The 17,727-nt window shown below is 41.1% G+C and overlaps 1 long non-coding RNA gene across 1 annotated transcript; it reads left to right on the top strand.

Moving 5' to 3' along the window:
• Nucleotides 1-997: 997 nt before the first annotated feature.
• LOC143984433 (uncharacterized) lies at nucleotides 998-1,451 on the top strand. Its single transcript, XR_013274856.1, has 2 exons — nucleotides 998-1,061; nucleotides 1,159-1,451. It is a non-coding gene; the product is annotated as an uncharacterized LOC143984433 (long non-coding RNA).
• Nucleotides 1,452-17,727: the final 16,276 nt, after the last annotated feature.

The raw sequence follows: 17,727 nt of genomic DNA, 5'->3' as shown, positions 1-17,727 counted from the left end.
CCACTTCCTCAAAGCGCTGTACAGATACATTGTTTTGTGGGAAGTGGTATGCTACAGGACTTATTTGGGCTTTAATTTTTTTTTTTATTCCCTTGCACAGTGTGACATTTATTGGCTGAGAACAATCAGCTAATCTCTCAGCCAGAGAATGGACGGCAGAGGATTGTCACCCGGCTTCGGGAGCACAGCAGAAGCCAGATGTCATAAATCTGACTTCATAACAAAAAGGAGCAAGTCCCAGATAAGAGGAAAAATCATTGCTAAATTGTGCTTTGACAGCCCCTCCTCTTTTATTTCTCAATCCCATTCTTACATCAGTTTCCTCAGTCCCCTGGCATATCACAATCCCCCTTCACATCACAGTTTACAGTAGTGTTCTGAACCTCCGTTCACAATGGTATCTTAATCTTCTCCGCCACCTTCATAGCACCTCCCCACAGCTCTGTCCATTGCCCTCCTTCACATCACAGCCCCCTGCAACTCTGGCTCCCTTCACATTACACAGCCTCCTGCATCTCTGCCAGTTTCCCCATCTTAACCTCCCAGCTCTGCCCCTGTCAGAATACAGCCTCCACAGCTCTGCCCCTTGCTACCTTATTTGGTCTCACAGAGTTGGAGACACAGTGGGAGACACAGCAGCACTGAATAGTGGGTAGGAGCGGGAGGTGCTGAAGTTAACCAGCAGGTGATTGGTTGCTAGCAACCAATCGCCTGCTGGTTAATTTGGAAAGTTATCTTCAAAAGCTCCGTTCTTGCCCAATATTCAGAGCTGCTGTGTCTCCCGCTGTGTCTCTGGCTCGGTGTGCAGAACGGCACATAAATGGCTGGACTGTGGCGGTTGGCACAGTGTCTCGGTATGCATTTAGCCCACAGTCCGCCATTTAGTGATGTCTGCTTTAAATGTTAAATAGATGTTTGTTATTATGTTTATTTATTATTATGTTTGCTTTGTGTTTATGTTAGGTACTCACCATTGCCAGAATATTGAGGGCAGGAACTTGGAGCTAATCCTTCCACAGATGACGTTGCTCGATCTGCAAAACATGAATGTAAAGTAAAACGTAAGTCTTACATGCGTAGTCATAAAAAAAAAAAATAGTGAGCTGGAAACAACATATAACTGCAATATATAATGATATATTTTATTTTACTCACCAGCTCTCTGATGCTCGGCTGGACCCTTTCTGCTGACTCCAGGGACATCCTCGTCTGCAAGCAGGCCATCTCTCAGCTCTGCCTCCCACTGTCTGAAGACCACAGCCTTTCCTCCAGTAGACTGGGCCAGAAGATGCTTCTCTATCTTTTTATTAACTGACGCCCGACAATCATAAAACCTGCAAATGAAAAAAATAAGATACAGTATAGTTAATACACGTTACAACAATATTATTTTTATTTTACATGTTACTTTTCTGTGTCTGTGCCAAATAAATATTTGTGTTACGTTCAAATCAGTTTATTGACTATATTGTGTATTTTTCACATATATGTGGTGTGTTCTAAAAGTGATATAATATTTGAATAATTACCTGTGCCTGACACCAGAGGTGGCCCTGCGAACCTTGGAGACTGCATTCACTGAGTCCCGGACTCGTTCCCAGGCTGCTCTCTTCGCCGACGTTGAGACATTTAGGCTGAAGAGTCTCAGTTTGTCTCTGTTCACTGCAGCAACCAATGCAGAATTCTCCTCTGGGGTAAATACGGGCCCCCTTGATCTTCCCTGTCTCTTAGTTCGCTGGTGATGCTGCAGGTCGGCGTCAGAAATCTCTTCTGATGTAGGGGTGGACACTTGCCTCTTTTTTTGGACATGCACCCGCTCCACTCCACCTCCATGGGCATGCTCTCTTCTATGCCTTGGCTCCACTCCACTCCTCCGTTCACCTCCACTCTTCCTCTCCCCTTCACGCCTCTCCTCTCCTCCAATCCTCCTCTCCCCTCTACGCTTCCTTTTCTCTACTCTCCCCTCCCCACCTCCTCTCCCCTCCTCTTCCCTCCACGCCTCCTCTTCTCTCCTCAACCCCCCACTGATCCTCCTCTCACCTCCACGCCTCTCCCTTCCACGCCTCCGCTCCCCTCCACGCCCCTCCTCCCCTACACTCCTCCTCTCCCCTCCATGCCTCTCCTCCGCTACACTCCTCCTCTCCCCTGAGTCCCCTCCACTCCTCCACTCCCCTCCACGCCCCCCCTCCCCTACACTCCTCCTCTCCCCTCCACTACACTCCTCCTCTCCCCTGAGTCCCCTCCTCCACTCCTCCACTCCCCTCCACGCCCCCCCTCCCCTACACTCCTCCTCTCCCCTCTATGCCTCTCCTCCACTACACTCCTCCCCTCCCCTGAGTCCTCTCCTCCACTCCTCCGCTCCCCTCCACTCTCACTCACACCAACAACTCTCATACCAACACCAACATTCTCACTCACAAGTCTCACACGTCCATTCTCACTCCCAGACATTCTAATTTCACCAAAACACACAAAAACAAACACAAAACTCTCTGCTCTGCTCTCTGCTCCTTCCTCACCACACCACTATACAACCTCTCAAAATGGCATACAGGGGCGGAGACTATAGCCACATGTCAAAAACGAAAGTAAAAAAAACGAGATTTCGAATAGTTACGAATAACTGTGATGTATTAGAAAAGTACGAATCCATTCGAAGCACGCAGCGCCACTGTCAGTCTTGTCAGACGTGTAAATTTACGAATAAACGTCAACGAACAGAAAAGGTTACGAATGTACGAATCCATTCGAAGCACGTTAGACAGCGCCATTGTGTGAGAGACACGTAAAATTACAAATCAACAAACAAAAAAAACAAAAAAAGTAATGAATTTACGAATCCATTCGAAGCACGTTAGGCAGGGCCATTGTAAGAGACTGAAAATTACGAATCAACAAACAAAAGAAAAAGTAGGAGTTGTGTCCAGAATCAACGGAAAAACAACGTACTCTACCAAAAGTACGAATTATAAATCAACTAAATATAAGGCCTTCAGAAATACGACTCATTCCGATTCAACTAAAAACCTTACTTGCGAAAATAAGAATTAGTCTGAGCATCCTGTTTTACGAAATTACGAATAACTACGAATCAACGTTAGGTAGCGCCATTGTAAGAGACTGAAAATTACGAATCAACAAACAAAAAAAAAAGTTACGAAAGTAGGAGTTGTGTCCAGAATCAACGAAAAACAACGTTCTCTACCGAAAGTACGAATTATAAAACAACTAAATATACGGCCGACTCATTCCGATTCAACGAAAAACGTTACTTGCGAAAATACGAATTAGTCCGAACACGAAAATCTCGTTTTACGAATTTACGAATGACTACGAATCAACGGGAACGGAAAGAAACGAAACAGAACTAAACGAATTTTTTAGTTGTGCACAAGTCTAGTAGCCATGTCCTTGGCTACAGAAATATGGAGAAGTAGACAGCGAGGTTGATTTACTAAAACTTCAGAGTGCAAAACCTGGTGCAGCTCTGCATAGAAATCAGCTTTCATGTTTTTTTGTCAAAGTTTAATTGAACAAGCTAAAGTTAGAAGCTGATTGGCTACCATCCACAGCTGCACCAGATTTTGCACTCTTTGGTTTTAGTAAATCAACCCCATTGTTTTAGTTTAATGTTATGTACACGATATCTCCTCACCAAAGTAGATGTTTTACCACATATTTGCATTTACAAAGCCTAAAGTGTAATTGAATCCAAAACCCAAAGCACAAATTGTAAGGTATTTAATTTTACTAGTTCTTGGTGTGGTAGCTGCATTTGTTCCCTTATTTTAAGCTTCTGCTGCATTATTTTCACCCAATAATCCTTCAAACAATACACCTCCGGTCCCTGAGTGTCTACACCACTCCTCCATTGTACAACATATCTATGGAGGGAGCCGCGGTTGTCGCTCTAGGCTGCCCTTCTGATATGGGCTACAAACATGTCCATATCTCTTCATCTTCATACCGAGGGGGAAAGGTAATTAGTAGTTTACAGAAAATGGCAAGAACGGAAGATATTTTTCAGTACAGTTCACAGGAAGTGACAAGGGCATAACATTTCTGAAAAGATCAAGACGGGAATTTCTGTAGTTGCTTAACATGTTATTACCTTGAAAAAAATGCAGCCACCACATCTAAACTGCAATATATTCAATTTTTGTTCTTGGGTTAAGCTATCCTTTAAAGTAGAGTCATAGTAGTAAAATGACTTAACTCTGTTAAGTATTGTTAAGCATTGACTATTTTGCAAACTCTAACACAACAGGAATTTATTGACTCTAAAGTAAATATGTAATTCATTAAGTGAAGGTTTTCTTAATGGAAAAGAAATCAATCTTTCCTATTATGTTTTTTTGTCAGCCTGATATTCCCATTTCATGCCAAGTAATTGATCACAAAGATTATAAGGAAAGAGGATTTCAGTTGTGCGTTGTTTAATCTACCTTAACATCCTCAGAGAGAAAATAAAAGTCTCTGCAAATAAATCACAAAGTGTAGTGCAGAAAACCTTTTTTGCTTTGTGCGGTTGGTTACTTTTAGTTATAAGAATGCTGCAATCTGTGGAACCTGCTTTTATATTCAAAAATCCACATGCACAACAAACGGCTGTAAACAATCGTTTTTTTTCCCTGTGACAATTGCAAATGCCAATGATGTTGCTGGGCTACATCAGAAAAAAGTGAGCTGGAAATGAACTTCAATTAGGCAGCTAAGTGCACATGAAAGAAACACTGGGGGGGTAATTTACTATAGCGCCGATAAATGATCCTGAAGTCCCGGAAAATAGCGCCCAATTATGGCCAATTAAGACTTCAACTCTCAGAAACTGGGCGCTAATGCAAATGGAATGCAGAGCTATTGCCGGCAAACATGTCTGTCAAATCACATATGTGGGAATAGTAGAAGTCAATGGGGCTCAAACCTGAAAAATCCAAAGTTCTGACTGAAGGTTTATATGCAAGTTCTTTACCATAAAAAGTGAATGAAGACATGTGTCCTGCCCCCAGGAGACATGTATCAATTGGAATAGTTTTTTTAAAACGGACGTTTTTTCAGGAACAGTGATTTTAATAATGCTTAAAGTGAAACAATAAAAATGAAAAATTCCTTTAAATATCGTGCCTGGAGGATGTCCTTAGTATGCCTGTAAAAAAGCACATCTTTCCTGTGTTTATTACTGTACCGCAGCAAAATTACATTTCTAAAAGAAATATAGAGTAAAAATCACAGAAAAAAAACAGCGTAGGTTTCTCCCACCAGTCCATATCAGGTCATTCGATTCTGGTATGGATATTAAAGGGAACTCCACACCAAAATTAAAAAAAAAATTGCATGGGACTCCCCAAAAAAGTGAACCTCCTCCGATGCTGCGATGGGGTGCATGACGTCACTCCGAGACCCCACCCCTTGTGACTTCACCGCCCATGGTATGATGGGTCAGTGATGTCACAAGGGGACAGGGTTTCCTGCTGATGTTATCTGCCGGCCATGCTCAATTTATATATGAAATGTGTGCTATGGAAGCAGACAGATTGGCTGGCCACAGCATCGGAGGAGGGTCATTGTATTCATGTTCAGTGGGTCACTGGTGGGAGCGGTGGAGGAGAAAGACCAGAGGACATAGCGGGGGAAGAAGAAGCCAGAGGAAGAAGTAAAGGGAGATGGAGGAAGAAGCGGGGAAAGAAGCAGCTGGAGGAATGGAGGAGGAAGGAAAAACCAAAGGAAGACCGGAGGTAGATGGAGGAAGAAGTGGGGGAAAGAAGAAGACATTTTTAATAAAGGAATTGTCAAAGCCGGCTATTTTTCTTTTGTCACATTTCACTGCTTTTTTAGTTGAATGGGTAGGGGTACAATGTATGGATTGGGGGACCCCATGCCATTTTTTTTATTCTGGCTCAGGCTTCCCCTTAAATTCTATACCAGACCTGAAGGGCCTGGTATAGATTTTGGGGGACCCCATGTCAATTTTTTTTTATTTTGCCGTGGGGTTCCCCTTAAAGTCCATACCAGATCTGAAGGGCCTGGTATGCAGGGATGTGGGGGAGGGGGGGGGGCTACACCTTTTTTGCTTGATTTTTGAATAGCTGGATTTTTGGAATTCCACACCATATATATATATATATATATTATATATATATATATATAATATTTTTGAATAATTACATACCATTGCATGCATTTGAAGAGTAAAATTATAGAATAAACCAAACTGATGTGCATTCGCTAATTATGCTACTGAATACAATGTATGTTTTCAGGAGGTGATACCATTGGTGGGATTAAAACCCATGGCTTGAACCCTTGAAGGTAGCAGGACATACCACTATGCTATGGAGCTGAGCACAATCATACATAGAACGTACTATTACTAATGTTTCAGTGTATACAATAATGTTTTGCATCTAAGGCATTAATATTATGGTACCAACCATGCTCATATGCCATTGGCTATTGGGTAGCGATGAGCCGAACACCTCCAGTTCAGTTCGCACCAAAACTTGGGAACAGGCAGAAAATTTGTGCAAACACCGTTAAAGTCTATAGGACACGAACATGAAAAATCAAAAGTGCTAATTTTAAAGGCTTATATGCAAGTCATTGCCATAAAAAATGTATGAGACCCAGATCCTGCCCCAGGGGGCATGTATCAATGCAATAAAAACATTTAAAAACAGCAGTTTTTTTCAGGAGCAGTGAAATTAATAATGCTTAAAGTGAAACAATAAAAATGAAATATTCCTTTAAATATCGTGCCTTGGGGGGTGTCCTTAGCATGCCTGTACATTAGCCCATCTTTCCCATGTTTAGAACAGTAACACAGCAAAATTACATTTCTAAAGGAAGAAAATGTCTTTTAAAACTGCTCATGGCTGTAATGTTTTGTTGGATCCCAGCAATATAGACAAAAATAATAGAAAAAAAACAGCATGAGCCACCCCCCCAGTTCATTACCAGGCCCTTTGGGTCTGGTATTAATATTAAGGGGAACCCTGCGCCAAAATTTGAAAAAAAATGGTGCAGGGCCCCACGCAAAATCCATACCAGACTCTTATCCGAGCACGCAACCTGGCAGGCCGCAGGAAAAGTGGAAGGGATGAGAGAGGAAGAGGAAGAACACAGCAGTGGGAGAAGTAGGCCACAGCGGGAGAGACGGCAACAGAAGATGGCGGCAAGAGAGACGGCACCAGGAGAAGATGACACTGGGAGACACAGCTCAGAGAAGACCACTATTTTACAATAAAGGAATTTTTCAAAACCGGCTATTGTTTTTTGTCACATTTCACTGCTTTTTTTTGGTGAATGGGTAGGAGCACAATGTACCCCAAACCCATTCACATGGGGGGCTGGGATCTGGGGGCCTCCTTGTTAAAGGGGGCTTCCAGATGCTGATAAGCCCCCTGTCCACATACCCCCACAACCACTGGGCAAGGGTTGTGGGGATGAAGCCCTTGTCCCCATCAAAATGGGGACAAGGTGTTTTGGGGGGGCCCCAAAGCACCCTCCCCATGTTGAGGGCATGTGGCCTGGTACGGTTCAGGAGGGGGGCTACTCTCTCTTCCCCCCTCTTTTCCTGCGTTCTGCCAGGTTGCATGCTTTTGGTGTGGGGGGGGGGGCAGTCCCCTCCGGGTCCACACTAGACTTCAAGAGCCTGGTATAGACCTAGGGGAGGCCATGCAGTTTTTTTGCGATTTTTTTTTTGTCTGCCATTTTTTGTTACTTTCAGTGGGGAAGCCACTAACAGCTGATAACTCATTGGTTGTTAAGGATGCGGTGGCTGGCGTGCCAGCCCCCAAGTTAGCAACCAGCTATATACAGTGTTAAAATAAGAACCGCAAAACACATGAAAAATTGCATCACAAACGCAACAGTTGAGTTTCTGGTGCAGTTCCATTGATATCTATTACCCGCAAATCACGTGAAAGAAGTCCCCGACCATTTCCAAAAGCGCACTAGCCGCAAAACTCATAGATGTGAACTAGCACCATAGTAAACCATGTTAAATGGACAAAATGCAGTAAAAAATGTGTAGGTGTGAATTTAGGGTCAGAGGGCCAGTTAACACTGGAGCAATGCAGGAACCCTGCAAATCCAATGTGGGTTCCAACATTGCATACAACTCGCAGGCAGTTCACACTGCCATATGCAAACTGCTGGGAGTGTCAGTAGAAAGCTAATGACACCCCTAAATCAGTTTACATATCACAGAGCGAACTGCAAATTTAGACAACACCCATGCGATCTGATTCTGCTGCGGACCAAAAAAAGAGTCCTGTGCGAGTTTGGTCCAAAAGTAATGCAAATTCAACCACACAATCTGTATGGCTGAGTTTGCATCACAGACATCACATGTGATTTGCAGTGCGGGGAAAATCACATCCGATGTTGGACAGGACATTAGTGTGAACCGGCCCTAAGGCCCCTTTCACACTTGTGTGAATTGTCCTGCGACTCCTGGGTCCATAGACATCAAGATTACACTGGCATTGCTTCAAATCACATCAAATGTGCACCAAAAAGAGCTACAAATTCACTGGACTTTCAGGTCGTACAAGTGTGAAAGGGGCCTTATGGACCTCAAGTTGTATGAAAAGTCAGCCAAGTGTGAAAGGAACCTAATCAAATTCATTGATAACACTTTTGAATTAGGCCCCGTTTGCACTTGTGCGACTAATGCCTGTGTAATCTTGCAGTATATGGGCCTCAAGTCGCATCAAAGTCAAACCAAAGTAGTGCAGGGACAAATTTGACCCATTTGCAGGATGCATAAGTATAGAATAGTGCCTAAGTCAAAGGTATTATCCATGAATCTCATTCACACTGCTGTGACCTGAAAGTCACACTATTTTGCTGCCACTTTGCTGCTGCAACTTAGCCCCAACTTCTGGGAATGCCTGTGAAATATTGCGCCCTATGTACCTCAAGTCACATGAAAGTCACACAAAGTAGTACAGGGACTACTTTGAAGTTGTTGCAACTTGAAGTAGCACAGCTATAAATGGTTGTCATTGAGAATCATGTGGTACAACTTGTCATACAATTCAGAGGTCCAAATTTCGGAGGTCCAACTGTGAAACAAGTCATATATATTTTAATAGAAAGGATCTCTCATTTATATTTGCATAGTACTTACTGATTTACATCAGCAGAACAAATGCAGGAAGTGATGTGTGCACATGGGCCAGAAGGAAATGTGTGGTGATGCCAAACAAATCAATGAACCCCACCCACACCAAATCTAACTACCACATCCACCCCCACATTGATTAAGCACAAGTACATATCCTACACTTACCACCTCCTCTTTGTCATTATTACAATGACTCATTTCTCAGTCAGAAGGTGAACCCACGCGCTTTTGATTGCAGCTGTGAATATTTGATCGCAACCACAATTAGATTGTTTTTGCTTTTTGTTTATTTGCAGATATGTGAATCTGTATTTCTACATACCAAAGATTAGAGAACCCCTAGTAATGGACTTTTTAGGCACGTACAACAAGTATCAAATATATATATAATATAAAGACAAGTTTATTGAAAATAGTATATAAAAAAGAAAACTATATAAAACACAGAATTCATGACCAAACCAGTGGAGTGTATACATAACAGACTCTAATGCTTAGAACCCTCTACGCATTTCAGGGAATCTGCGTTTCCTTCTTCAGGGGTAGGTATAGAGCACAAAGTAATTCTATTTAAAAAAAGAATAGAATAGTATATGTCAGAGGAGTACAAAACATTAGCAAGTACATATATTACATGCATATTCATATTTTTACATGCACTTACATATTTAAAGATGTATGTTGAGTAAGCATTCCATGAGACTTGTAGATTAAAAACAATCAGAACAAGATGGACATAGCCGATGGTTACTAAATTTTCAGAACTTGAATGGGTAGGGCCAAAAGTGCCAGCTGGATGTTGCTAGAGGGCCAAACCCTCCCATCCCCAACAACAGTGGGCAGAAAAGAAACCCGGAGAGACACTGGGGCAAAGCAATCAGTCCTGTAAGTAGTGAAAGATCAAATATTGGTCTCATCAAGAGGAAACATTTCCCCATGTGACATTGGTGAAACTGACGGGTAAGGGCAGCTCCTAAAAATTATATTATGTTATTAATAATTTGAAGATTGCTTATAGAGAGCAAAATTAAAAAAAAAAAAGAAAGGAAGAACTTTATTAATTTTTTTTATATATATTTTGGTGTCTGTGCCAGATAAAAAGACCACGTCTTATAAATATGTATATAGATGATACAATATCAAAATCCATAGATTGTCAACAAATTAGTATTGTAAATACGGAATTAGTTGATGCTGATGTACAGTGTGACTTTATATATCAGGCACATCCATTAATTCCAAATCCTTTTATAATTAAATTAAGAAATATACCCCTCCCCCCCTCTGTTTTCTTTCATCCCTTCTCTGCAAATCTCATCCTGGATGTCATTTCACCCATGTCTCTATACGCATCATAATACACCCTCCCCCCCCCCACCCCCCTCTTTTTTTTCTATGTCTTCTTCTTTCTCCTTAACTACCCCAGTTCATGAAGTGGTTAGTGTTTACCTCTGCATCTGACTTGGATTGGATCGCTAGAGGTTCTCGGGCCTGAGGCTCAAGTATTTGAAACTGAATTCACTATATCCTTCCCTTTTGACATATTGTATGTGTTTTACTTATGTTGATGTATACATGAGTCTTAGGCACGATCTAGCATAATTGCCTATTTGTTTATATGGAAAAATCATTGGCTGTGTCTGTTCCTTTTGTGTATGTCTCCTTAATTTCAATAAAAAATGTTTATGAAAAAAAAAAAAGAAATATATTTAATTATGTATTTCTACATATGATATTTAAAGGGAAACTTAAGGGAGTTCGATAAGAAACTGTGTCCCTGGGATAGCAGCAGGTAAATTACAAAGGCAAAGGCCCAGTTTGAGCCCTGGCTCACACTGACAGTGGGAGGAAATCGCATGAGTTCAGATGAACTCAAACAATTTCATTCCCGCATGTCTGTCCCTACTGTGGGGGAAATTTCAAAGACTTCTTTGCAGAAACACTAACACACGCCTAATAGAAGTACACACTCACCAGTATCTTTCAATCTGTCTCTTCATGTATGTCTAAAGTGATTGCTCCTGATGAACAGGAGCACATAATAGTATTTGCAACTGTGTTAGCCCTTGGCTATGTGCATCAACTCTCCAACTACAGGCCAAAGATCGAAGACCATTTGCATGCACATAAACAAAGCAACAGTTTTCTAAGCATATGTACCTGTGCAGTGTGAACCCTACAATTTTAAATGTCCAAGTTACTGGGTATGATTAGTGCTAACAAACAATAACATCAGTCCCTGGCTGCAATGAGCTTGCAATCTAAAGTCTAAAACTAACTTTCTTACATTAGAGACTATTTCGACAGGAGACAAATTAAATACCAGCATGTCTTGGGATTGTGGTGAGAAACCCACACAGGGAGAACATATATACATATATACTTCAACACATAAAAATACTTTAGACTCATATGCTATTGCATGTTATTGCCATATATATATATATAGTAGACCAAATTTGAATGTGAATACAACTAAGCCCTCAATCACCAGGAAACAGGGGAAAACCTAAGGCAAAGAGACAAACAAAAAAGTTGTTTGGTCTTTAGACTGAGGATGCGGTTTTATATCTCAACATTGCTGTAAGTAATAGCAACAGTTTTTTTTTTTTTTTTTTTGTGTGAGAGAAATGGGGAAGTAGGGAAAAAGAAAGGTAAACACTTTTTTGCTCATCTGTTCTTATATATTTATGTATGCTGCATTGTCCAACATGGATTCTATGAATATATAATTATGTGGTATTATTGATTATATATATATATATATATATATATATATATATATATATATATATATATATATATATATATATATATATATATATATATATATACACATTATTTTTGTATCAATAATAAAAATTTCTTTTTTTTATAAGAATTATCATTTTTTGTTTATATTGCCTTGAAAATCCCATTTGCATTGAGGTATCAAATCTGATATACTTCAACACAAGCATTAGTATATTGGAGAATTGAATCAGCAACCCGTGCTGCTAGATGGAATTGCTACTAGAGTGAAGCGGACACCTGGATGTTCGGGTTCGACGAGTTTAGCCGAACTTCGCAAAAAAGTTTGAGTTTGGGACCTGAACTTGACCCCGAACCCCATTGAAGTCAATGGGGACCCAAACTTTTGAGGACTAAAATGGCTCTAAAAAAAGTAATGGAAAGGGCTAGAGGACTGCAAATGGCAGCAAAATGTTGTTAAGAGCGTAGTAAGTGACCTGCAAACAAATGTGGATAGGGAAATAACTTAAAATACCATAAAATACATAAAAATAAAAAATAATATGCTGGAGGCCCCCTTCTCAGAAGAAGAGGTACAGGAAGTCATTAAGAACCTCAAATCAAGTTCTGCTCCAGGCCCCGATGGTCTCCCTAACCCCTATTACAAGACATTTACCACCACCCTGACTCCACATTTGACAACATTTATTAACGCAAAGACACAGGGAACCCCACTTGATCCTCACATAAACACAGCCTACATTACAGTAATACCGAAACCGGATAAAAACCCGGGAAGAAGTCAGTAATTATAGACCCATCTCCCTCATCAATAGCGACTTAAAAATCCTTACCAAACTCCTTGAAAATCATCTAGCTTCCTTCATTAACCAATATGTTCATAAGGATCAAGTGGGGTTCATCCCAGGCAGACAGGGCCCTGATCAGATCAGAAGAGCCATAGATATAGTCTCCATCCTCCAGACAAACTGGCCAGGAGGTCCAAAACAATCAGGCATGCTTTTATCACTGGACCTTCAAAAGGCCTTCGATTCGGTTTCCTGGCCATACATCTTTACAATCCTTGAACGTTGGGGCTTTGGCGACAAGTTTATGGGCCTGATCCGAGCTCTTTATTCAAATCCTAAAGCCTATATTAGGCTTTAAGGCCACTACTCCAAACCAATATATATAGCCAAAGGCACCAGACAAGGCTGTCCTTTATCATCGCTAATCTTTGCAATAGTAATCGAGACGTCTGCCATCTCCATTTGCCGGGACCCCAACATACAAGGAGTTCAATGTGGCTCTCAGGATCACAAATGTGGCCTGTTTGCAGACGACAAACATTGATGCCTAGTCACGGATTCCTAGTCCAGGTTCAAGCCCTACCATCCAAGTGGACATAGAGTTAGAATAAAAAAATAGCACAATAGAAGAACAGTATCTAAAGCGTGTATCTCACACGTACAGATATGCAGAAAATGCAGCAAAAAATTTTTTTTTGCCCTAAATAATTATTTTTTGGAATTGCAGAATTGAAGAACAGTATCTAAAGTGTGTATCTCACACGTACAGATATGCAGGAAACACTGTAAAATATTTTTATCTGCCCTAAATGGGTGTTTTTAGAATAGCAGAATAGAGCAACAGTATCTAAAGGGTGTTTCTCACAGTAACATATGCAGTGCTGGTGCACTGAGCTTGCATAAAATGCCCGCCGACGCCAACCTAACAGACGGATAAAATTTATATTTTCTCTGGCACTGGGCTCAGGGCAGGGCAAAAAGATTGTGCACTGCACACACACAGAAACCTTTCCCTACACTATCCAAAGCAGATTGACATGCTGTGCTATGTGCCTCTAGCTTATATAGAGGCTGGGTCACATGCTGCACTGGCCAATCAGAGCCATGCTATTAGTAGGCATGGCTGTGATGGTTTCTAAGGGCACACGAGTTAAACGAATGTTAATTGGCTGCCCTGCAGCTGTTTAAAAAGTGCCATTACATTACCAAACACTGAACTCGAACCCGAACATACAGTAAATTGTTCGGGTTTGGGTCCGGGACCCAAAAACCCAAAAGTCTGGTACGAACCCAAACTTTACAGTTCGGGTTCACTCAACCCTAATTGCTACCCATTTAGCCAGCGGCCTCACACATGTTGTCTGCATCTCTGGTTTGAACGAGTCCTAAGACCATAGCCATGCTCAGTGTCACGAGCAATATACAATATTTTGTCCAAAGTATTGGGACGCTTGCCTTTATATGCACATGAACTTTAACAGCATCCCAGTCTTAGTCCATAGGGTTCAAAATTAATTTGGACCATTATTCCATAAGTGCATATGTGAGGTCAGGCACCGATGTTGGATGAGAAGGCCTGGCTTACAGTCTCCCCTCTAATTCATCCCCAAGGTGTTCTGTTGTGTTGAGGTCAGGACTATGTGCAGGCCAGTCATGTTCCTCCACCCCAAACTCACTCATCCATCTCTTTATGGACCTTGCTTTGTGCACTGGTCCAAATCAGTTGGTGGAGGGAAAATTAGGATGTGGTGTTGTTTTTCAGGGACTGGTCTTGGCCTCTTAGTTCCAGTGAAGGGAACTCTTAAGGCAACAACATACCAAGACATTTTGGACAATTCCATGCTCCCAACTTTGTGGGAATAGTTTGGGGATGGCCCCTTCCTGTTCCAACATGACTGTACACCAGTGGACAAAGCAGGGTCCATAAAGACATGGATGAGCGATTTTGGGGTGGAGTAACTTGACTGGCCTGCACAGAGGCTTAACCCCAACCCGATAGAACACCTTTTGGCTAAATTAGAGCAGAGGCTGCGAGCTGGGCCTTCTCATCCAACATCAGTGCCTGGCCTCACAAATGCACTTCTGGAAAAATGGTCAAACATTCCCATAGACAAACTAAACCTTATGGCTAGCCTTCCTAGCCGCTGTTCTAGCTGCAAAGGGTGGGCCAAATAGTCTTTTAATCCTACGGACTAAGACTGGGCTGCCATTAAAGTTCATGTGTGTGTAAAGGCAGGTGTCCCAATACTTTTGGCTAGATAATGTATCTGGCAAGATTTACAATGGTTGTGGAACCCTCCTACACATAAATACTACATTTAGACATAGTTTTAGGACCTAAGACAGGAGTTATGTTTAACATCATAGGGAGATGAGACAACTTCTCTACATGAAGTGGCATGTTTGGGATTTGAACCCAGACACTCAGGGATGCTAAGCAGAAGTTCTAAGTTGTAATTTGTAAGCCACAGAGCTGCCATAAGTGAAAACCTCCTCCATTTATTCTGTGATATTTGATGATTCTTTGTGGGTGAGTGTAGAATAGTGATATTACCCTCAAATTTTTGGGAATTACATTTTGATTTCTGATGTTGGTACACAAATCAAATTTTTTGGCTCAAATTATGATTATTTGGAAATAATAAAAAGCACAAAAAATTGTGACTTATTTTAAATATGGTAAAACACATTACTCACGGTATGAATTAATATATTACATTCACTCAATATTTATAATTATCCCCAATCCATACCTATCTGCTTTATATATACTCATAATGCTTATGTCCAGTAGTTAGGTGACTTGAAATATAAAGCAAAATATACTGTAACTCTGCTTGAGAAGTGATTGCATGGAACAATAATACACTACCAGCACTCCGTTCCAAACATATACTCTCTATTATTAGTGCAATGTCACATCAGCCGAGTAAACCAATGTTACAGGGCCATGTGGTATCCCTTCCTTAACCACTTCCCGACCAGCGCACGACGATGTACGTCGACAGAATGGCACAGGCAGGCATATTGACGTACAGGTACGTCCAATATTCGATGCCGCCCTGCCATCGGGAGCGCGCCGCCGGCGGCACGCTCCCGCGCTGGTCGGGACCCCCGTGAGTCCGGTCGCGGGACCCGCGGACTCGATCGCCGCGGGCATCCCCGCGATCGTCTCACGGAGCGGCCGAATGGAGGAAATGCTGTGTAAACAACATTTTTCCATTCTGCCTAGCAACTAGTGACGCTGATCTCTGCTCCCCCCAACCCCCCCACAGTTAGTAACACACCCCTAGGAACACTTAACCCCTACACTGCCACCCACTGGTTAACCCTTTCACTGCCAGTGTCATTTACACAGGAATCACTGCATTTATATAGCAGTGATTACTGTATAAATGACAATGGTCCCAAAAATGTGTCAAAAATGTCCGATGGGTCCCCCACAATGTCGCAGTCACAATAAAAATCGCAGATCGCCGCCATTACTAGTAAAAAAAAAAAAATAATAAAAAATTATTAATAAAAATGCTATAAAACTATCCCTATTTTGTAAACGCTATAACTTTTGCGCAAACCAATCAATAATCGCTTATTGCGATTTTTTTTACCAAAAATATGTAGAAGAATACGTATCGGCCTAAACTGAGGGAAAAAAATGTTTTTTTATATATTTTTGGGGGATATTTATTATAACAAAAAGTAAAAAATAATGTGTTTTTTTCAAAATTGTCGCTCTATTTTTGTTTATAGCGCAAAAAATAAAAACCGCAGGGGTGATCAAATACCACCAAAAGAAAGCTCTATTTGTGGGAAAAAAAGGACGTAAATTTTGTTTGGGAGCCACGTCGCACGACCGCGCAATTGTCAGTTAAAGCGGCGCAGTGCCGAATCGCAAAAAGTGGTTTGGTCTTTGACCAGCAAATTGGTCCGGTCTGAAAGTGGTTAAAGCGACATAATGATAATTCAGAATGCAATGATATACATACTTGGACATACAGAACCAAATACTCACCATGTGACGTCATAATGGCCACTTAAAAAAATATATCAAATAAAAAAAAGTTATATAGCATATACATTTGCTATACAAGTCATGGGGTAATTTGTTATTAAAAATTAAATTACCTCTCCTTTTCAACCTACAGCATTGTAAAATATCTGTAAAATTCAATGCAACCTGAAAGCATTCTGTTTTAGAGTTGATGTACGCAATGCCCCCAGAAATGCGAAAAGATATGGGTTGGGAATACTTATAAATATTGAGGCCATGTAATATCAATTCATACTGGAAGTAATGTGTTTTTACAATATTTTATTGTGATATTATTAAAAGTTTGATTTTAACTGTAAAGGTTTGATTGAGTACCTTTAAAGTCCACTTTGTCTTCATATTAAAGGCTGTCATTCTTTGGATGTAATGCTGTGCTTGCTATCAGGCTGGAAGAAATAACATAAATGTCCAGCTCACGTCTAGTCTGTTTACATTGTTTTCAATCAACCCCTGATGAAGGGGGTGTTTTTGGACCATGCAATGGTGATCCTCTAGGGTGCTGAAGTCACTAGTCGGGGAACCAGATTATGGACATTAAGATCAATACTTTAGGATAGCAATACCAATAAAATAAACATAATGAGCTATCTCTATTTTTTTCACATTCCTCAAATATTCTGGGACATGTGACAGTGCACACCATCTGATGGGTAAGACACTGCTAATGTAGCCTTACTTGGATGCATTTGTGAGGCCCTGGTCACGTCAGCAGTGCCTCACTCAGCCAGCAAGTGTCTAATTGTAAGTTAAAGCAAGTAAAAGGTTTATTTAACTAATAAATGTAAGATATCTATAAATAAGCATGCAGTGCTGCATTTTGATGTGATTTTTAGTGAAAGATGAGAAAAGTCTGCTTTAAAAGACCATTACTGTGTACCATTACAGTTTATAGAAGCTTCTAAGGTCTCCTAACGAAAGGAAAACAGAGTTCAAGTGGAAAGGCTATTTGCTTTTAGAAAGTGAACACCTACGTGTAGGAGTGAGAGTGTTGTAACTACCAGTTAAAA

This window comes from Lithobates pipiens, unplaced genomic scaffold (assembly GCF_037356315.1).
Source record: "Lithobates pipiens isolate NorthernLeopardFrog02 unplaced genomic scaffold, aLitPip1_a1.2 Scaffold_16, whole genome shotgun sequence".
In the NCBI taxonomy this organism is placed as follows: domain Eukaryota; kingdom Metazoa; phylum Chordata; class Amphibia; order Anura; family Ranidae; genus Lithobates; species Lithobates pipiens.
The sequence above is the reverse complement of the archived record's forward strand: the minus strand, read 5'-3'. Positions and strand labels throughout refer to the sequence as shown.